At 33.7% G+C, this 18,393-nt stretch overlaps 4 non-coding genes across 4 annotated transcripts; all 4 read left to right on the top strand.

Annotated features, from left to right (window-relative positions):
- Positions 1-130: 130 nt before the first annotated feature.
- Positions 131-4,087, top strand: LOC138914512 (large subunit ribosomal RNA). The gene has a single exon (XR_011420357.1). It is a non-coding gene; the product is annotated as a large subunit ribosomal RNA (ribosomal RNA).
- A 5,531-nt stretch (positions 4,088-9,618) lies between these two features.
- Positions 9,619-11,613, top strand: LOC138914506 (small subunit ribosomal RNA). Its single transcript, XR_011420351.1, has one exon. It is a non-coding gene; the product is annotated as a small subunit ribosomal RNA (ribosomal RNA).
- A 623-nt stretch (positions 11,614-12,236) lies between these two features.
- On the top strand, positions 12,237-12,415 carry LOC138914504 (5.8S ribosomal RNA). The gene has a single exon (XR_011420349.1). It is a non-coding gene; the product is annotated as a 5.8S ribosomal RNA (ribosomal RNA).
- Positions 12,416-12,813: 398 nt separating this feature from the next.
- Positions 12,814-16,769, top strand: LOC138914518 (large subunit ribosomal RNA). The gene has a single exon (XR_011420363.1). It is a non-coding gene; the product is annotated as a large subunit ribosomal RNA (ribosomal RNA).
- Positions 16,770-18,393: the final 1,624 nt, after the last annotated feature.

Genomic DNA, 18,393 nt, shown 5'->3' with positions numbered 1-18,393 from the left:
AATATTATTATTCTTCGTTAATTCGTTACAAATAAATGCCATTAATATATATATACGTCAGCTTTAAACGAATTTAATAAAATGTTTTATCATTATATATAAAGAATTAATTGCAAATAAAAGTTATATACAACCTCAACTCATATGGGACTACCCCCTGAATTTAAGCATATTAATTAGGGGAGGAAAAGAAACTAACAAGGATTTTCTTAGTAGCGGCGAGCGAAAAGAAATCAGTTCAGCACTAAGTCACTTTGTCTATATGGCAAATGTGAGATGCAGTGTATGGAGCGTCAATATTCTAGTATGAGAAATTAACGATTTAAGTCCTTCTTAAATGAGGCCATTTACCCATAGAGGGTGCCAGGCCCGTATAACGTTAATGATTACTAGATGATGTTTCCAAAGAGTCGTGTTGCTTGATAGTGCAGCACTAAGTGGGTGGTAAACTCCATCTAAAACTAAATATAACCATGAGACCGATAGTAAACAAGTACCGTGAGGGAAAGTTGAAAAGAACTCTGAATAGAGAGTTAAACAGTACGTGAAACTGCTTAGAGGTTAAGCCCGATGAACCTGAATATCCGTTATGGAAAATTCATCATTAAAATTGTAATATTTAAACAATATTATGATAATAGTGTGCATTTTTTCCATATAAGGACATTGTAATCTATTAGCATACCAAATTTATCATAAAATATAACTTATAGTTTATTCAAATTAAATTGCTTGCATTTTAACACAGAATAAATGTTATTAATTTGATAAAGTGCTGATAGATTTATATGAATACAGTGCGTTAATTTTTCGGAATTATATAATGGCATGATTATCATTGATTTTTGTGTTTATTATATGCACTTGTAGGATTAACAATGCGAAAGATTCAGGATACCTTCGGGACCCGTCTTGAAACACGGACCAAGGAGTCTAACATATGTGCAAGTTATTGGGATATAAACCTAATAGCGTAATTAACTTGACTAATAATGGGATTAGTTTTTTAACTATTTATAGCTAATTAACACAATCCCGGGGCGTTCTATATAGTTATGTATAATGATATTTATATTATTTATGCCTCTAACTGGAACGTACCTTGAGCATATATGCTGTGACCCGAAAGATGGTGAACTATACTTGATCAGGTTGAAGTCAGGGGAAACCCTGATGGAAGACCGAAACAGTTCTGACGTGCAAATCGATTGTCAGAATTGAGTATAGGGGCGAAAGACCAATCGAACCATCTAGTAGCTGGTTCCTTCCGAAGTTTCCCTCAGGATAGCTGGTGCATTTTAATATTATATAAAATAATCTTATCTGGTAAAGCGAATGATTAGAGGCCTTAGGGTCGAAACGATCTTAACCTATTCTCAAACTTTAAATGGGTAAGAACCTTAACTTTCTTGATATGAAGTTTAAGGTTATGATATAATGTGCCCAGTGGGCCACTTTTGGTAAGCAGAACTGGCGCTGTGGGATGAACCAAACGTAATGTTACGGTGCCCAAATTAACAACTCATGCAGATACCATGAAAGGCGTTGGTTGCTTAAAACAGCAGGACGGTGATCATGGAAGTCGAAATCCGCTAAGGAGTGTGTAACAACTCACCTGCCGAAGCAACTAGCCCTTAAAATGGATGGCGCTTAAGTTGTATACCTATACATTACCGCTAAAGTAGATGATTTATATTACTTGTGATATAAATTTTGAAACTTTAGTGAGTAGGAAGGTACAATGGTATGCGTAGAAGTGTTTGGCGTAAGCCTGCATGGAGCTGCCATTGGTACAGATCTTGGTGGTAGTAGCAAATAATCGAATGAGACCTTGGAGGACTGAAGTGGAGAAGGGTTTCGTGTGAACAGTGGTTGATCACGAGTTAGTCGGTCCTAAGTTCAAGGCGAAAGCCGAAAATTTTCAAGTAAAACCAAAAACGCAATATATACAAATCAAGCTAATATAATATACTTGAATAATTTTGAACGAAAGGGAATACGGTTCCAATTCCGTAACCTGTTGAGTATCCGTTTGTTATTAAATATGGGCCTCGTGCTCATCCTGGCAACAGGAACGACCATAAAGAAGCCGTCGAGAGATATCGGAAGAGTTTTCTTTTCTGTTTTATAGCCGTACTACCATGGAAGTCTTTCGCAGAGAGATATGGTAGATGGGCTAGAAGAGCATGACATATACTGTTGTGTCGATATTTTCTCCTCGGACCTTGAAAATTTATGGTGGGGACACGCAAACTTCTCAACAGGCCGTACCAATATCCGCAGCTGGTCTCCAAGGTGAAGAGTCTCTAGTCGATAGAATAATGTAGGTAAGGGAAGTCGGCAAATTAGATCCGTAACTTCGGGATAAGGATTGGCTCTGAAGATTGAGATAGTCGGGCTTGATTGGGAAACAATAACATGGTTTATGTGCTCGTTCTGGGTAAATAGAGTTTCTAGCATTTATGTTAGTTACTTGTTCCCCGGATAGTTAGTTACGTAGCCAATTGTGGAACTTTCTTGCTAAAATTTTTAAGAATACTAATTGGGTCAAACCAATTAGTTCTTATTAATTATAACGATTATCAATTAACAATCAATTCAGAACTGGCACGGACTTGGGGAATCCGACTGTCTAATTAAAACAAAGCATTGTGATGGCCCTAGCGGGTGTTGACACAATGTGATTTCTGCCCAGTGCTCTGAATGTCAAAGTGAAGAAATTCAAGTAAGCGCGGGTCAACGGCGGGAGTAACTATGACTCTCTTAAGGTAGCCAAATGCCTCGTCATCTAATTAGTGACGCGCATGAATGGATTAACGAGATTCCTACTGTCCCTATCTACTATCTAGCGAAACCACAGCCAAGGGAACGGGCTTGGAATAATTAGCGGGGAAAGAAGACCCTTTTGAGCTTGACTCTAATCTGGCAGTGTAAGGAGACATAAGAGGTGTAGAATAAGTGGGAGATATTAGACTTCGGTTTGGTATCGTCAATGAAATACCACTACTCTTATTGTTTCCTTACTTACTTGATTAAATGGAACGTGTATCATTTCCTAGCCATTATACGGATATATTTATTATATCTTATGGTATTGGGTTTTGATGCAAGCTTCTTGATCAAAGTATCACGAGTTTGTTATATAATCGCAAACAAATTCTTTAATAAAACGGTGCATTTATGTATTTTTGATTTGAAAATTTGGTATAACTCCAATTACTCAGGTATGATCCAATTCAAGGACATTGCCAGGTAGGGAGTTTGACTGGGGCGGTACATCTCTCAAATAATAACGGAGGTGTCCCAAGGCCAGCTCAGTGCGGACAGAAACCACACATAGAGCAAAAGGGCAAATGCTGACTTGATCTCGGTGTTCAGTACACACAGGGACAGCAAAAGCTCGGCCTATCGATCCTTTTGGTTTAAAGAGTTTTTAACAAGAGGTGTCAGAAAAGTTACCATAGGGATAACTGGCTTGTGGCGGCCAAGCGTTCATAGCGACGTCGCTTTTTGATCCTTCGATGTCGGCTCTTCCTATCATTGTGAAGCAAAATTCACCAAGCGTTGGATTGTTCACCCATGCAAGGGAACGTGAGCTGGGTTTAGACCGTCGTGAGACAGGTTAGTTTTACCCTACTAATGACAAAACGTTGTTGCGACAGCATTCCTGCGTAGTACGAGAGGAACCGCAGGTACGGACCAATGGCACAATACTTGTTCGAGCGAACAGTGGTATGACGCTACGTCCGTTGGATTATGCCTGAACGCCTCTAAGGTCGTATCCGTGCTGGACTGCAATGATAAATAAGGGGCAATTTGCATTGTATGGCTTCTAAACCATTTAAAGTTTATAATTTACTTTATAAACGACAATGGATGTGATGCCAATGTAATTTGTAACATAGTAAATTGGGAGGATCTTCGATCACCTGATGCCGCGCTAGTTACATATAAAAGCATTATTTAATACAATGACAAAGCCTAGAATCAATTGTAAACGACTTTTGTAACAGGCAAGGTGTTGTAAGTGGTTGAGCAGCTGCCATACTGCGATCCACTGAAGCTTATCCTTTGCTTGATGATTCGATAATAAACATAAATTTAATTGTGTTTATTTTGTTTGGCTTTTTTAAGTCAGAATATATATATATATAAAATATATATATATAAAATAATAATTATATTTAAATAAATTTTATTTAAATATATTTAACAATGGTAGCCATATGTATCGTCATCCTATTAGTGACGCGTATAAAAATATTCTAAGTCCGAACATGCAAATAAGAGACATATGCAAGTATATGTACTTCTTAAGGTAGCCAACTGAATCGTCATCCTATTAGTGACGTGTATACAAATATTCTAAGTCCGAACATACAAGTAAGAGACATATGCAAGTATATGTACCTCTTAAGGTAGCCAACTGAATCGTCATCCTATTAGTGACGTGTATAAAAATATTCTAAGTCCGAACATACAAGTAAGAGACATATGCAAGTATATGTACCTCTTAAGGTAGCCAACTGAATCGTCATCCTATTAGTGACGTGTATAAAAATATTCTAAGTCCGAACATACAAGTAAGAGACATATGCAAGTATATGTACCTCTTAAGGTAGCCAACTGAATCGTCATCCTATTAGTGACGCGTATAAAAATATTCTAAGTCCGAACATGCAAGTAAGAGACATATGCAAGTATATGTACCTCTTAAGGTAGCCAACTGAATCGTCATCCTATTAGTGACGTGTATAAAAATATTCTAAGTCCGAACATACAAGTAAGAGACATATGCAAGTATATGTACCTCTTAAGGTAGCCAACTGAATCGTCATCCTATTAGTGACGTGTATAAAAATATTCCAAGTCCAAACATGAGTTATATGGATATGAAAATAATATTAAGTTCTAGTATGGATATGAAAAAAAATGAGTTATATGGATATGGGAAAAATAACAAGTTCTAGTATGGATATGAAAAAAATGAGTTATGTGGATATGGGAAAAATAATAAGTTCTAGTATGGATATGAAAAAAAAATGAGTTATATGGATATGGAAAAGAATACAGAGTTCTAGTATGGATATGGAAAAATGAGTTATATGAATATGGGAAAAATGATAAGTTCTAGTATGGATATGAAAAAATATTGAGTTATATGGATATTAAAGAAATAATAAGTTCTAGTATGGATATGGAATAAAATGAGTTATATAGATATGGCAAAAAATTTAATGTTCTAGTATGGATATGAAAAAAATTAGTTATATGAATATGGGAAAATTTATAAGTTCTAGTATGGATATGGGAAAAATAATAAGTTCTAGTATGGATATAAAAAAATATTGAGTTATATGGATATTAAAGAAATAATAAGTTCTAGTATGGATATGGAAAAAAATTAGTTATATTGATATGCTAAATAATGAGTTATATGCATATGGGAAAAATACTAAGTTGTAGTATGGATATGGGAAGAATACTGAGTTCTAGTATGGATATGGGAAAAATAATCAGTTCTAGTATGGATATGAAAAAATATTGAGTTTTATGGATATTGAAGAGATAATAAGCTCTAGTATGGATATGGAAAAAATTAATTATATTGTAATAGTAAATAATAAGTTATATGGATATAGGAAGAAAATTAGGTTCTAGTATGGATATGAAAAAAATTAGTTCTATGGATATGGGAAAAATAAAAAGTTCTGGTATGGATATGGAAAAATATTAAGTTATATGGATATTAAAGAAATAATAAGTTCTAGTATGGATATGGAATAAAATGAGTTATATAGATATGGCAAAAATATAATGTTCTAGTATGGATATGAAAAAAATTAGTTATATGAATATGGGAAAATTTATAAGTTCTAGTATGGATATGGGAAAAAGAATAAGTTCTAGTATGGATATGAAAAAATATTGAGTTATATGAATATTAAAGAAATAATAAGTTCTAGTATGAATATGGAAAAATATTATTTATATTGATATGGTAAATAATGATTTATATGGATATGGGATAAATACTAAATTCTAGTGTGGATATGGAAAAAACGAGTTATATGGATATGGGAAAAATAATAAGTTCAAGTATGGATATGGAAAAAAATTAGTTTAATAGTTATAGGTATGGAAAAAAATTAATTATATAGATATAGAACAAAAAATAAGTTATATGGATATGGTGGCATCAGTACGAAATATGCCCAATTTACATACACCGGAGCCGCAGTACGATAAATACCCAATATTTAGACGTCGTGGCCAAAAACATATATAGGGAGGCAGTGCTCGCCGACCGGTTGTATTGTTCAAAATTTATGTTTTTCATATTATTTTGGCAATGCTATATATAAATGATATCTTATACATATAATTCAATTATAGCGATATGGAAATACCATATTATATGTATAAAGAAAAAAAATGTATAATAAAATATACATTGACATACAAATATGGCTAGTTGTATGGATATGCCGTATTCATTATATGGATACGGCATATAGATTATATAAATATGACCAAAAAATATTTTATATTGATATGGCAAATAAAGAAATTACTTGAATATGGAAATAAAAGAAGTTATATTGATATGGAAGAAAATAATGAGTCATATAGATATGTTGGCATCAGTACGAAATATGCCCAATTTACATACACCGGGGCCGCAGTACGAAAAATACCCAATATTTAGACGTCGTGGCCAAAAACATATATAGGGAGGCAGTGCTCGCCGACCGGCCGTATTGTTCAAAATTTATGTTTATCATATTATTTTGGCAATGCTATATATAAATGATATCTTATACATATAATTCAATTATAGCGATATGGAAATACCATATTATATGTATAAAGAAAAAAAATGTATAATAAAATATACATTGACATACAAATATGGCTAGTTGTATGGATATGCCGTATTCATTATATGGATACGGCATATAGATTATATAAATATGACCAAAAAATATTTTATATTGATATGGCAAATAAAGAAATTACTTGAATATGGAAATAAAAGAAGTTATATTGATATGGAAGAAAATAATGAGTCATATAGATATGTTGGCATCAGTACGAAATATGCCCAATTTACATACACCGGGGCCGCAGTACGAAAAATACCCAATATTTAGACGTCGTGGCCAAAAACATATATAGGGAGGCAGTGCTCGCCGACCGGCCGTATTGTTCAAAATTTATGTTTATCATATTATTTTGGCAATGCTATATATAAATGATATCTTATACATATAATTCAATTATAGCGATATGGAAATACCATATTATATGTATAAAGAAAAAAAATGTATAATAAAATATACATTGACATACAAATATGGCTAGTTGTATGGATATGCCGTATTCATTATATGGATACGGCATATAGATTATATAAATATGACCAAAAAATATTTTATATTGATATGGCAAATAAAGAAATTACTTGAATATGGAAATAAAAGAAGTTATATTGATATGGAAGAAAATAATGAGTCATATAGATATGTTGGCATCAGTACGAAATATGCCCAATTTACATACACCGGGGCCGCAGTACGAAAAATACCCAATATTTAGACGTCGTGGCCAAAAACATATATAGGGAGGCAGTGCTCGCCGACCGGCCGTATTGTTCAAAATTTATGTTTATCATATTATTTTGGCAATGCTATATATAAATGATATCTTATACATATAATTCAATTATAGCGATATGGAAATACCATATTATATGTATAAAGAAAAAAAATGTATAATAAAATATACATTGACATACAAATATGGCTAGTTGTATGGATATGCCGTATTCATTATATGGATACGGCATATAGATTATATAAATATGACCAAAAAATATTTTATATTGATATGGCAAATAAAGAAATTACTTGAATATGGAAATAAAAGAAGTTATATTGATATGGAAGAAAATAATGAGTCATATAGATATGTTGGCATCAGTACGAAATATGCCCAATTTACATACACCGGGGCCGCAGTACGAAAAATACCCAATATTTAGACGTCGTGGCCAAAAACATATATAGGGAGGCAGTGCTCGCCGACCGGCCGTATTGTTCAAAATTTATGTTTATCATATTATTTTGGCAATGCTATATATAAATGATATCTTATACATATAATTCAATTATAGCGATATGGAAATACCATATTATATGTATAAAGAAAAAAAATGTATAATAAAATATACATTGACATACAAATATGGCTAGTTGTATGGATATGCCGTATTCATTATATGGATACGGCATATAGATTATATGGATATGACCAAAAAATAATTCATAAAGAAATTATATGAATATGGCAGAAATAATTGGTTATATTAATATGATCAAATAATACTTTATATAAAAAAGTGAATATCTTTGGTTGGGTGGCAAAGAGAATTAAATATGCCCGATATATAGACGTCGTGGCCAAAAACTACTATAGGGTGAAGTGCTTGTCTGTTGGTCTATATATATACATATAATATTTTATGCGTACACATTATTATTATAGATAGTTAATATCTATCGTATGGGTGGCAAACGGAATTAAATAATTTCGATATTTAGACGTCGTGGCCAAAAACTACTATAGGATGGTCAGTGGTTGTCCACCAATTAATTATTGAACAAACCATATGAATATCATATGCTGTTGTCAATATAATGTATATCAATAATAATAAAAAATAAGGATGGTACAGTAAGTAGTCCATCTACTATTGAACAAAATATATTATAATATATACTTTTGTTATCAATAGAACAACATATATTAAAATCAAAATATTATCCGTATAAATTTGTTTCTTAAATGAAATTAAGACTTGGCTACGCGGTTAATATTATAAACCCATGATAATAAGGTGAAACAGAGGTCAAGTTTCTATTATATATAGAATAACAAATTGTTTCCGACTTTTATCGTTAATCTTTGGTGGCAGGTATATATGATAATTTATATTAAATTATTATATCCCCTGTCGTTTGGGCACAGAGTATCGCTTGCCGGTACAATGTGTTTACAAAAAGCATTATAATAAAATATAATTGCAATATTAGTGATCAAAATAATTTCATATGCGCTCGGTTTTATATCATATATTACCAGAGAGTTATATGGAAAAGATAAATTTTAAATTTATCATCAAAATGCAAATGATTTAACTCAATATTTATATTGGTTAAACAAAAATTGTACATGTGTGGATACAATAATTATGTATGTTGAACAAAAATGATATTTTAGAATGAAATATGTATATATAATATAATAAAAACTTATAGAAAGAACAATATATATTGAAAATTGTGTTATAAAAAAGTTGTACTTTTTCTTTAACATCAATTATAAACTTGTTATATTAGTGGCGAAACAAGTAAAAATTAAAGAACGTATACGAATGCCATATAAAAATGGCCGTATTCGAATTAAAATAGAATTATTTCACAAAGCAAAAAAAAAATATTGAATTAAAATCAATATTTAAGAAAAACCGAACATATAAAATGGAAATAAAATCTATTATATTTATATTACTAATTTCTATTCAAAAAATATGAATGAAATATGAACGAAAACATTATTCTGGTTGATCCTGCCAGTAGTTATATGCTTGTCTCAAAGATTAAGCCATGCATGTCTAAGTACACACGAATTAAAAGTGAAACCGCAAAAGGCTCATTATATCAGTTATGGTTCCTTAGATCGTTAACAGTTACTTGGATAACTGTGGTAATTCTAGAGCTAATACATGCAATTAAAACATGAACCTTATGGGACATGTGCTTTTATTAGGCTAAAACCAAGCGATCGCAAGATCGTTATATTGGTTGAACTCTAGATAACATGCAGATCGTATGGTCTTGTACCGACGACAGATCTTTCAAATGTCTGCCCTATCAACTTTTGATGGTAGTATCTAGGACTACCATGGTTGCAACGGGTAACGGGGAATCAGGGTTCGATTCCGGAGAGGGAGCCTGAGAAACGGCTACCACATCTAAGGAAGGCAGCAGGCGCGTAAATTACCCACTCCCAGCTCGGGGAGGTAGTGACGAAAAATAACAATACAGGACTCATATCCGAGGCCCTGTAATTGGAATGAGTACACTTTAAATCCTTTAACAAGGACCAATTGGAGGGCAAGTCTGGTGCCAGCAGCCGCGGTAATTCCAGCTCCAATAGCGTATATTAAAGTTGTTGCGGTTAAAACGTTCGTAGTTGAACTTGTGCTTCATACGGGTAGTACAACTTACAATTGTGGTTAGTACTATACCTTTATGTATGTAAGCGTATTACCGGTGGAGTTCTTATATGTGTTTAAATACTTGTATTTTTTCATATGTTCCTCCTATTTAAAAACCTGCATTAGTGCTCTTAAACGAGTGTTATTGTGGGCCGGTACAATTACTTTGAACAAATTAGAGTGCTTAAAGCAGGCTTCAAATGCCTGAATATTCTGTGCATGGGATAATGAAATAAGACCTCTGTTCTGCTTTCATTGGTTTTCAGATCAAGAGGTAATGATTAATAGAAGCAGTTTGGGGGCATTAGTATTACGACGCGAGAGGTGAAATTCTTGGACCGTCGTAAGACTAACTTAAGCGAAAGCATTTGCCAAAGATGTTTTCATTAATCAAGAACGAAAGTTAGAGGTTCGAAGGCGATCAGATACCGCCCTAGTTCTAACCATAAACGATGCCAGCTAGCAATTGGGTGTAGCTACTTTTATGGCTCTCTCAGTCGCTTCCCGGGAAACCAAAGCTTTTGGGCTCCGGGGGAAGTATGGTTGCAAAGCTGAAACTTAAAGGAATTGACGGAAGGGCACCACCAGGAGTGGAGCCTGCGGCTTAATTTGACTCAACACGGGAAAACTTACCAGGTCCGAACATAAGTGTGTAAGACAGATTGATAGCTCTTTCTCGAATCTATGGGTGGTGGTGCATGGCCGTTCTTAGTTCGTGGAGTGATTTGTCTGGTTAATTCCGATAACGAACGAGACTCAAATATATTAAATAGATATCTTCAGGATTATGGTGTTGAAGCTTATATAGCCTTCATTCATGGTGGCAGTAAAATGTTTATTGTGTTTGAATGTGTTTATATAAGTGGAGCCGTACCTGTTGGTTTGTCCCATTATAAGGACACTAGCTTCTTAAATGGACAAATTGCGTCTAGCAATAATGAGATTGAGCAATAACAGGTCTGTGATGCCCTTAGATGTCCTGGGCTGCACGCGCGCTACAATGAAAGTATCAACGTGTATTTCCTAGACCGAGAGGTCCGGGTAAACCGCTGAACCACTTTCATGCTTGGGATTGTGAACTGAAACTGTTCACATGAACTTGGAATTCCCAGTAAGTGTGAGTCATTAACTCGCATTGATTACGTCCCTGCCCTTTGTACACACCGCCCGTCGCTACTACCGATTGAATTATTTAGTGAGGTCTCCGGACGTGATCACTGTGACGCCTTGTGTGTTACGGTTGTTTCGCAAAAGTTGACCGAACTTGATTATTTAGAGGAAGTAAAAGTCGTAACAAGGTTTCCGTAGGTGAACCTGCGGAAGGATCATTATTGTATAATATCCTTACCGTTAATAAAAAAATTTGTTAATACAAATTTAATACAAATTACCAATATATATATATATATACATAATAATTATAATAATAATTATACCAAAAATATGATCTTAAAAGTAAAAGATCAAATAAATTTCGAACAAGCAAATCGAAATATTGTAATAATATAATATTATTACAAATAAATTAAATAGAAACAAACATAAAATTCGAACAAGCAAATCGAATTATTAATATAATAAAATATATTTTATATATTTATTATAAACTTTTGTGTGTATATGGACCATAATATACACGCGTTGCGAGATGTATTGGCCAACTAATTTGATGATGATCATACATTGGATAATGCAACAACCTAAAATATACAATGTTGTACCTGGTTTCAGGTTAATGTTTTATATAAAATTATCAATATATATTAACAAACAAATGCCATTACAAATAATACTTTGATATATATTGTTTATATAAAACTAAGACATTTCGCAGCATTTATTTTAGGTATATAAATACATTTATTGAAGGAATTGATATATGCCAGTAAAATGGTGTATTTTTAATTTCTTTCAATAAAAACATATTTGACCAAATTTAAAACCAATATTATAAAACTCTAAGCGGTGGATCACTCGGCTCATGGGTCGATGAAGAACGCAGCAAACTGTGCGTCATCGTGTGAACTGCAGGACACATGAACATCGACATTTTGAACGCATATCGCAGTCCATGCTGTTATGTACTTTAATTAATTTTATAGTGCTGCTTGGACTACATATGGTTGAGGGTTGTAAGACTATGCTAATTAAGTTGTTTATACAAATTTTATAATAAAATTTTATAAGCATATGGTATATTATTGGATAAAAATAATTTAATTATTTTATTCATAATATTAACAAATATATGAAAAACATTATCTCACAATAGTAATTAAACTTTGAGAAAAACGAAGAGGAATATTTTCTTTTTCAATCAAATAATACTGAGAAATGTCTAGCATAAAATATTATCTAGAATTGTCTCTTATTAATGATTTGAAATATGAAAAACGTTGACAATATTATTATTCTTCGTTAATTCGTTACAAATAAATGCCATTAATATATATATACGTCAGCTTTAAACGAATTTAATAAAATGTTTTATCATTATATATAAAGAATTAATTGCAAATAAAAGTTATATACAACCTCAACTCATATGGGACTACCCCCTGAATTTAAGCATATTAATTAGGGGAGGAAAAGAAACTAACAAGGATTTTCTTAGTAGCGGCGAGCGAAAAGAAATCAGTTCAGCACTAAGTCACTTTGTCTATATGGCAAATGTGAGATGCAGTGTATGGAGCGTCAATATTCTAGTATGAGAAATTAACGATTTAAGTCCTTCTTAAATGAGGCCATTTACCCATAGAGGGTGCCAGGCCCGTATAACGTTAATGATTACTAGATGATGTTTCCAAAGAGTCGTGTTGCTTGATAGTGCAGCACTAAGTGGGTGGTAAACTCCATCTAAAACTAAATATAACCATGAGACCGATAGTAAACAAGTACCGTGAGGGAAAGTTGAAAAGAACTCTGAATAGAGAGTTAAACAGTACGTGAAACTGCTTAGAGGTTAAGCCCGATGAACCTGAATATCCGTTATGGAAAATTCATCATTAAAATTGTAATATTTAAACAATATTATGATAATAGTGTGCATTTTTTCCATATAAGGACATTGTAATCTATTAGCATACCAAATTTATCATAAAATATAACTTATAGTTTATTCAAATTAAATTGCTTGCATTTTAACACAGAATAAATGTTATTAATTTGATAAAGTGCTGATAGATTTATATGAATACAGTGCGTTAATTTTTCGGAATTATATAATGGCATGATTATCATTGATTTTTGTGTTTATTATATGCACTTGTAGGATTAACAATGCGAAAGATTCAGGATACCTTCGGGACCCGTCTTGAAACACGGACCAAGGAGTCTAACATATGTGCAAGTTATTGGGATATAAACCTAATAGCGTAATTAACTTGACTAATAATGGGATTAGTTTTTTAACTATTTATAGCTAATTAACACAATCCCGGGGCGTTCTATATAGTTATGTATAATGATATTTATATTATTTATGCCTCTAACTGGAACGTACCTTGAGCATATATGCTGTGACCCGAAAGATGGTGAACTATACTTGATCAGGTTGAAGTCAGGGGAAACCCTGATGGAAGACCGAAACAGTTCTGACGTGCAAATCGATTGTCAGAATTGAGTATAGGGGCGAAAGACCAATCGAACCATCTAGTAGCTGGTTCCTTCCGAAGTTTCCCTCAGGATAGCTGGTGCATTTTAATATTATATAAAATAATCTTATCTGGTAAAGCGAATGATTAGAGGCCTTAGGGTCGAAACGATCTTAACCTATTCTCAAACTTTAAATGGGTAAGAACCTTAACTTTCTTGATATGAAGTTTAAGGTTATGATATAATGTGCCCAGTGGGCCACTTTTGGTAAGCAGAACTGGCGCTGTGGGATGAACCAAACGTAATGTTACGGTGCCCAAATTAACAACTCATGCAGATACCATGAAAGGCGTTGGTTGCTTAAAACAGCAGGACGGTGATCATGGAAGTCGAAATCCGCTAAGGAGTGTGTAACAACTCACCTGCCGAAGCAACTAGCCCTTAAAATGGATGGCGCTTAAGTTGTATACCTATACATTACCGCTAAAGTAGATGATTTATATTACTTGTGATATAAATTTTGAAACTTTAGTGAGTAGGAAGGTACAATGGTATGCGTAGAAGTGTTTGGCGTAAGCCTGCATGGAGCTGCCATTGGTACAGATCTTGGTGGTAGTAGCAAATAATCGAATGAGACCTTGGAGGACTGAAGTGGAGAAGGGTTTCGTGTGAACAGTGGTTGATCACGAGTTAGTCGGTCCTAAGTTCAAGGCGAAAGCCGAAAATTTTCAAGTAAAACCAAAAACGCAATATATACAAATCAAGCTAATATAATATACTTGAATAATTTTGAACGAAAGGGAATACGGTTCCAATTCCGTAACCTGTTGAGTATCCGTTTGTTATTAAATATGGGCCTCGTGCTCATCCTGGCAACAGGAACGACCATAAAGAAGCCGTCGAGAGATATCGGAAGAGTTTTCTTTTCTGTTTTATAGCCGTACTACCATGGAAGTCTTTCGCAGAGAGATATGGTAGATGGGCTAGAAGAGCATGACATATACTGTTGTGTCGATATTTTCTCCTCGGACCTTGAAAATTTATGGTGGGGACACGCAAACTTCTCAACAGGCCGTACCAATATCCGCAGCTGGTCTCCAAGGTGAAGAGTCTCTAGTCGATAGAATAATGTAGGTAAGGGAAGTCGGCAAATTAGATCCGTAACTTCGGGATAAGGATTGGCTCTGAAGATTGAGATAGTCGGGCTTGATTGGGAAACAATAACATGGTTTATGTGCTCGTTCTGGGTAAATAGAGTTTCTAGCATTTATGTTAGTTACTTGTTCCCCGGATAGTTAGTTACGTAGCCAATTGTGGAACTTTCTTGCTAAAATTTTTAAGAATACTAATTGGGTCAAACCAATTAGTTCTTATTAATTATAACGATTATCAATTAACAATCAATTCAGAACTGGCACGGACTTGGGGAATCCGACTGTCTAATTAAAACAAAGCATTGTGATGGCCCTAGCGGGTGTTGACACAATGTGATTTCTGCCCAGTGCTCTGAATGTCAAAGTGAAGAAATTCAAGTAAGCGCGGGTCAACGGCGGGAGTAACTATGACTCTCTTAAGGTAGCCAAATGCCTCGTCATCTAATTAGTGACGCGCATGAATGGATTAACGAGATTCCTACTGTCCCTATCTACTATCTAGCGAAACCACAGCCAAGGGAACGGGCTTGGAATAATTAGCGGGGAAAGAAGACCCTTTTGAGCTTGACTCTAATCTGGCAGTGTAAGGAGACATAAGAGGTGTAGAATAAGTGGGAGATATTAGACTTCGGTTTGGTATCGTCAATGAAATACCACTACTCTTATTGTTTCCTTACTTACTTGATTAAATGGAACGTGTATCATTTCCTAGCCATTATACGGATATATTTATTATATCTTATGGTATTGGGTTTTGATGCAAGCTTCTTGATCAAAGTATCACGAGTTTGTTATATAATCGCAAACAAATTCTTTAATAAAACGGTGCATTTATGTATTTTTGATTTGAAAATTTGGTATAACTCCAATTACTCAGGTATGATCCAATTCAAGGACATTGCCAGGTAGGGAGTTTGACTGGGGCGGTACATCTCTCAAATAATAACGGAGGTGTCCCAAGGCCAGCTCAGTGCGGACAGAAACCACACATAGAGCAAAAGGGCAAATGCTGACTTGATCTCGGTGTTCAGTACACACAGGGACAGCAAAAGCTCGGCCTATCGATCCTTTTGGTTTAAAGAGTTTTAACAAGAGGTGTCAGAAAAGTTACCATAGGGATAACTGGCTTGTGGCGGCCAAGCGTTCATAGCGACGTCGCTTTTTGATCCTTCGATGTCGGCTCTTCCTATCATTGTGAAGCAAAATTCACCAAGCGTTGGATTGTTCACCCATGCAAGGGAACGTGAGCTGGGTTTAGACCGTCGTGAGACAGGTTAGTTTTACCCTACTAATGACAAAACGTTGTTGCGACAGCATTCCTGCGTAGTACGAGAGGAACCGCAGGTACGGACCAATGGCACAATACTTGTTCGAGCGAACAGTGGTATGACGCTACGTCCGTTGGATTATGCCTGAACGCCTCTAAGGTCGTATCCGTGCTGGACTGCAATGATAAATAAGGGGCAATTTGCATTGTATGGCTTCTAAACCATTTAAAGTTTATAATTTACTTTATAAACGACAATGGATGTGATGCCAATGTAATTTGTAACATAGTAAATTGGGAGGATCTTCGATCACCTGATGCCGCGCTAGTTACATATAAAAGCATTATTTAATACAATGACAAAGCCTAGAATCAATTGTAAACGACTTTTGTAACAGGCAAGGTGTTGTAAGTGGTTGAGCAGCTGCCATACTGCGATCCACTGAAGCTTATCCTTTGCTTGATGATTCGATAATAAACATAAATTTAATTGTGTTTATTTGTTTGGCTTTTTTAAGTCAGAATATATATATATATATATAAAATATATATATATAAAATAATAATTATATTTAAATAAATTTTATTTAAATATATTTAACAATGGTAGCCATATGTATCGTCATCCTATTAGTGACGCGTATAAAAATATTTCTAAGTCCGAACATGCAAATAAGAGACATATGCAAGTATATGTACTTCTTAAGTAGCCAACTGAATCGTCATCCTATTAGTGACGTGTATACAAATATTCTAAGTCCGAACATACAAGTAAGAGACATATGCAAGTATATGTACCTCTTAAGGTAGCCAACTGAATCGTCATCCTATTAGTGACGTGTATAAAATATTCTAAGTCCGAACATACAAGTAAGAGAGACATATGCAAGTATATGTACCTCTTAAGGTAGCCAACTGAATCGTCATCCTATTAGTGACGCGTATAAAATATTCTAAGTCCGAACATGCAATAAGAGACATATGCAAGTATATGTACCTCTTAAGGTAGCCAACTGAATCGTCATCCTATTAGTGACGCGTATAAAAATATTCTAAGTCCGAACATGCAAGTAAGAGACATATGCAAGTATATGTACCTCTTAAGGTAGCCAACTGAATCGTCATCCTATTAGTGACGTGTATAAAAATATTCTAAGTCCGAACATACAAGTAAGAGACATATGCAAGTAAATGTACCTCTTAAGGTAGCCAACTGAATCGTCATCCTATTAGTGACGTGTATAAAAATATTCCAAGTCCAAACATGAGTTATATGGATATGAAATAATATTAAGTTCTAGTATTGGATATGAAAAAAAATGAGTTATATGGATATGGGAAAAATAACAAGTTCTAGTATGGATATGCAAAAAAATGAGTTATGTGGATATGAAAAATAATAAGTTTTAGTATGGATATGAAAAAAAAAATTAGTTATATGGATATGGAAAAGAATACAGAGTTCTAGTATGGATATGGAAAAATGAGTTATATGAATATGGGAAAAATGATAAGTTCTAGTATGGATATGAAAAAATATTTGGTTATATGGATATTAAAGAAATAATAAGTTCTAGTATGGATATGGAATAAAATGAGTTATATAGATATGCAAAAAATTAATGGTTCTAGTATGGATATGAAAAAAATTAGTTATATGAATATGGGAAAATTTATAAAGTTCTAGTATGGATATGGGAAAAATAATAAGTTCTAGTATGGATATAAAAAAATATTGAGTTATATGGATATTAAAGAAATAATAAGTTCTAGTATGGATATGGAAAAAAATTAGTTATATTGATATGCTAAATAATGAGTTATATGCATATGGGAAAATACTAAGTTTAGTATGGATATGGGAAGAATACTGAGTTCTAGTATGGATATGGAAAAATAATCAGTTCTAGTATGGATATGAAAAAATATTGAGTTTTATGGATATTGAGAGATAATAAGCCTAGTATGGATATGGAAAAAATTAATTATATTGTAATAGTAAATAATAAGTTATATGGATATAGGAGAAAATTAGGTTCTAGTATGGATATGAAAAAATAAATTAGTCTATGGATATGGGAAAAATAAAAAGTCTG

Source organism: Drosophila takahashii, unplaced genomic scaffold (genome assembly GCF_030179915.1).
Source record: "Drosophila takahashii strain IR98-3 E-12201 unplaced genomic scaffold, DtakHiC1v2 scaffold_25, whole genome shotgun sequence".
In the NCBI taxonomy this organism is placed as follows: Eukaryota; Metazoa; Arthropoda; class Insecta; order Diptera; family Drosophilidae; genus Drosophila; species Drosophila takahashii.
This window is presented reverse-complemented; position numbering and strand designations above follow the sequence as displayed.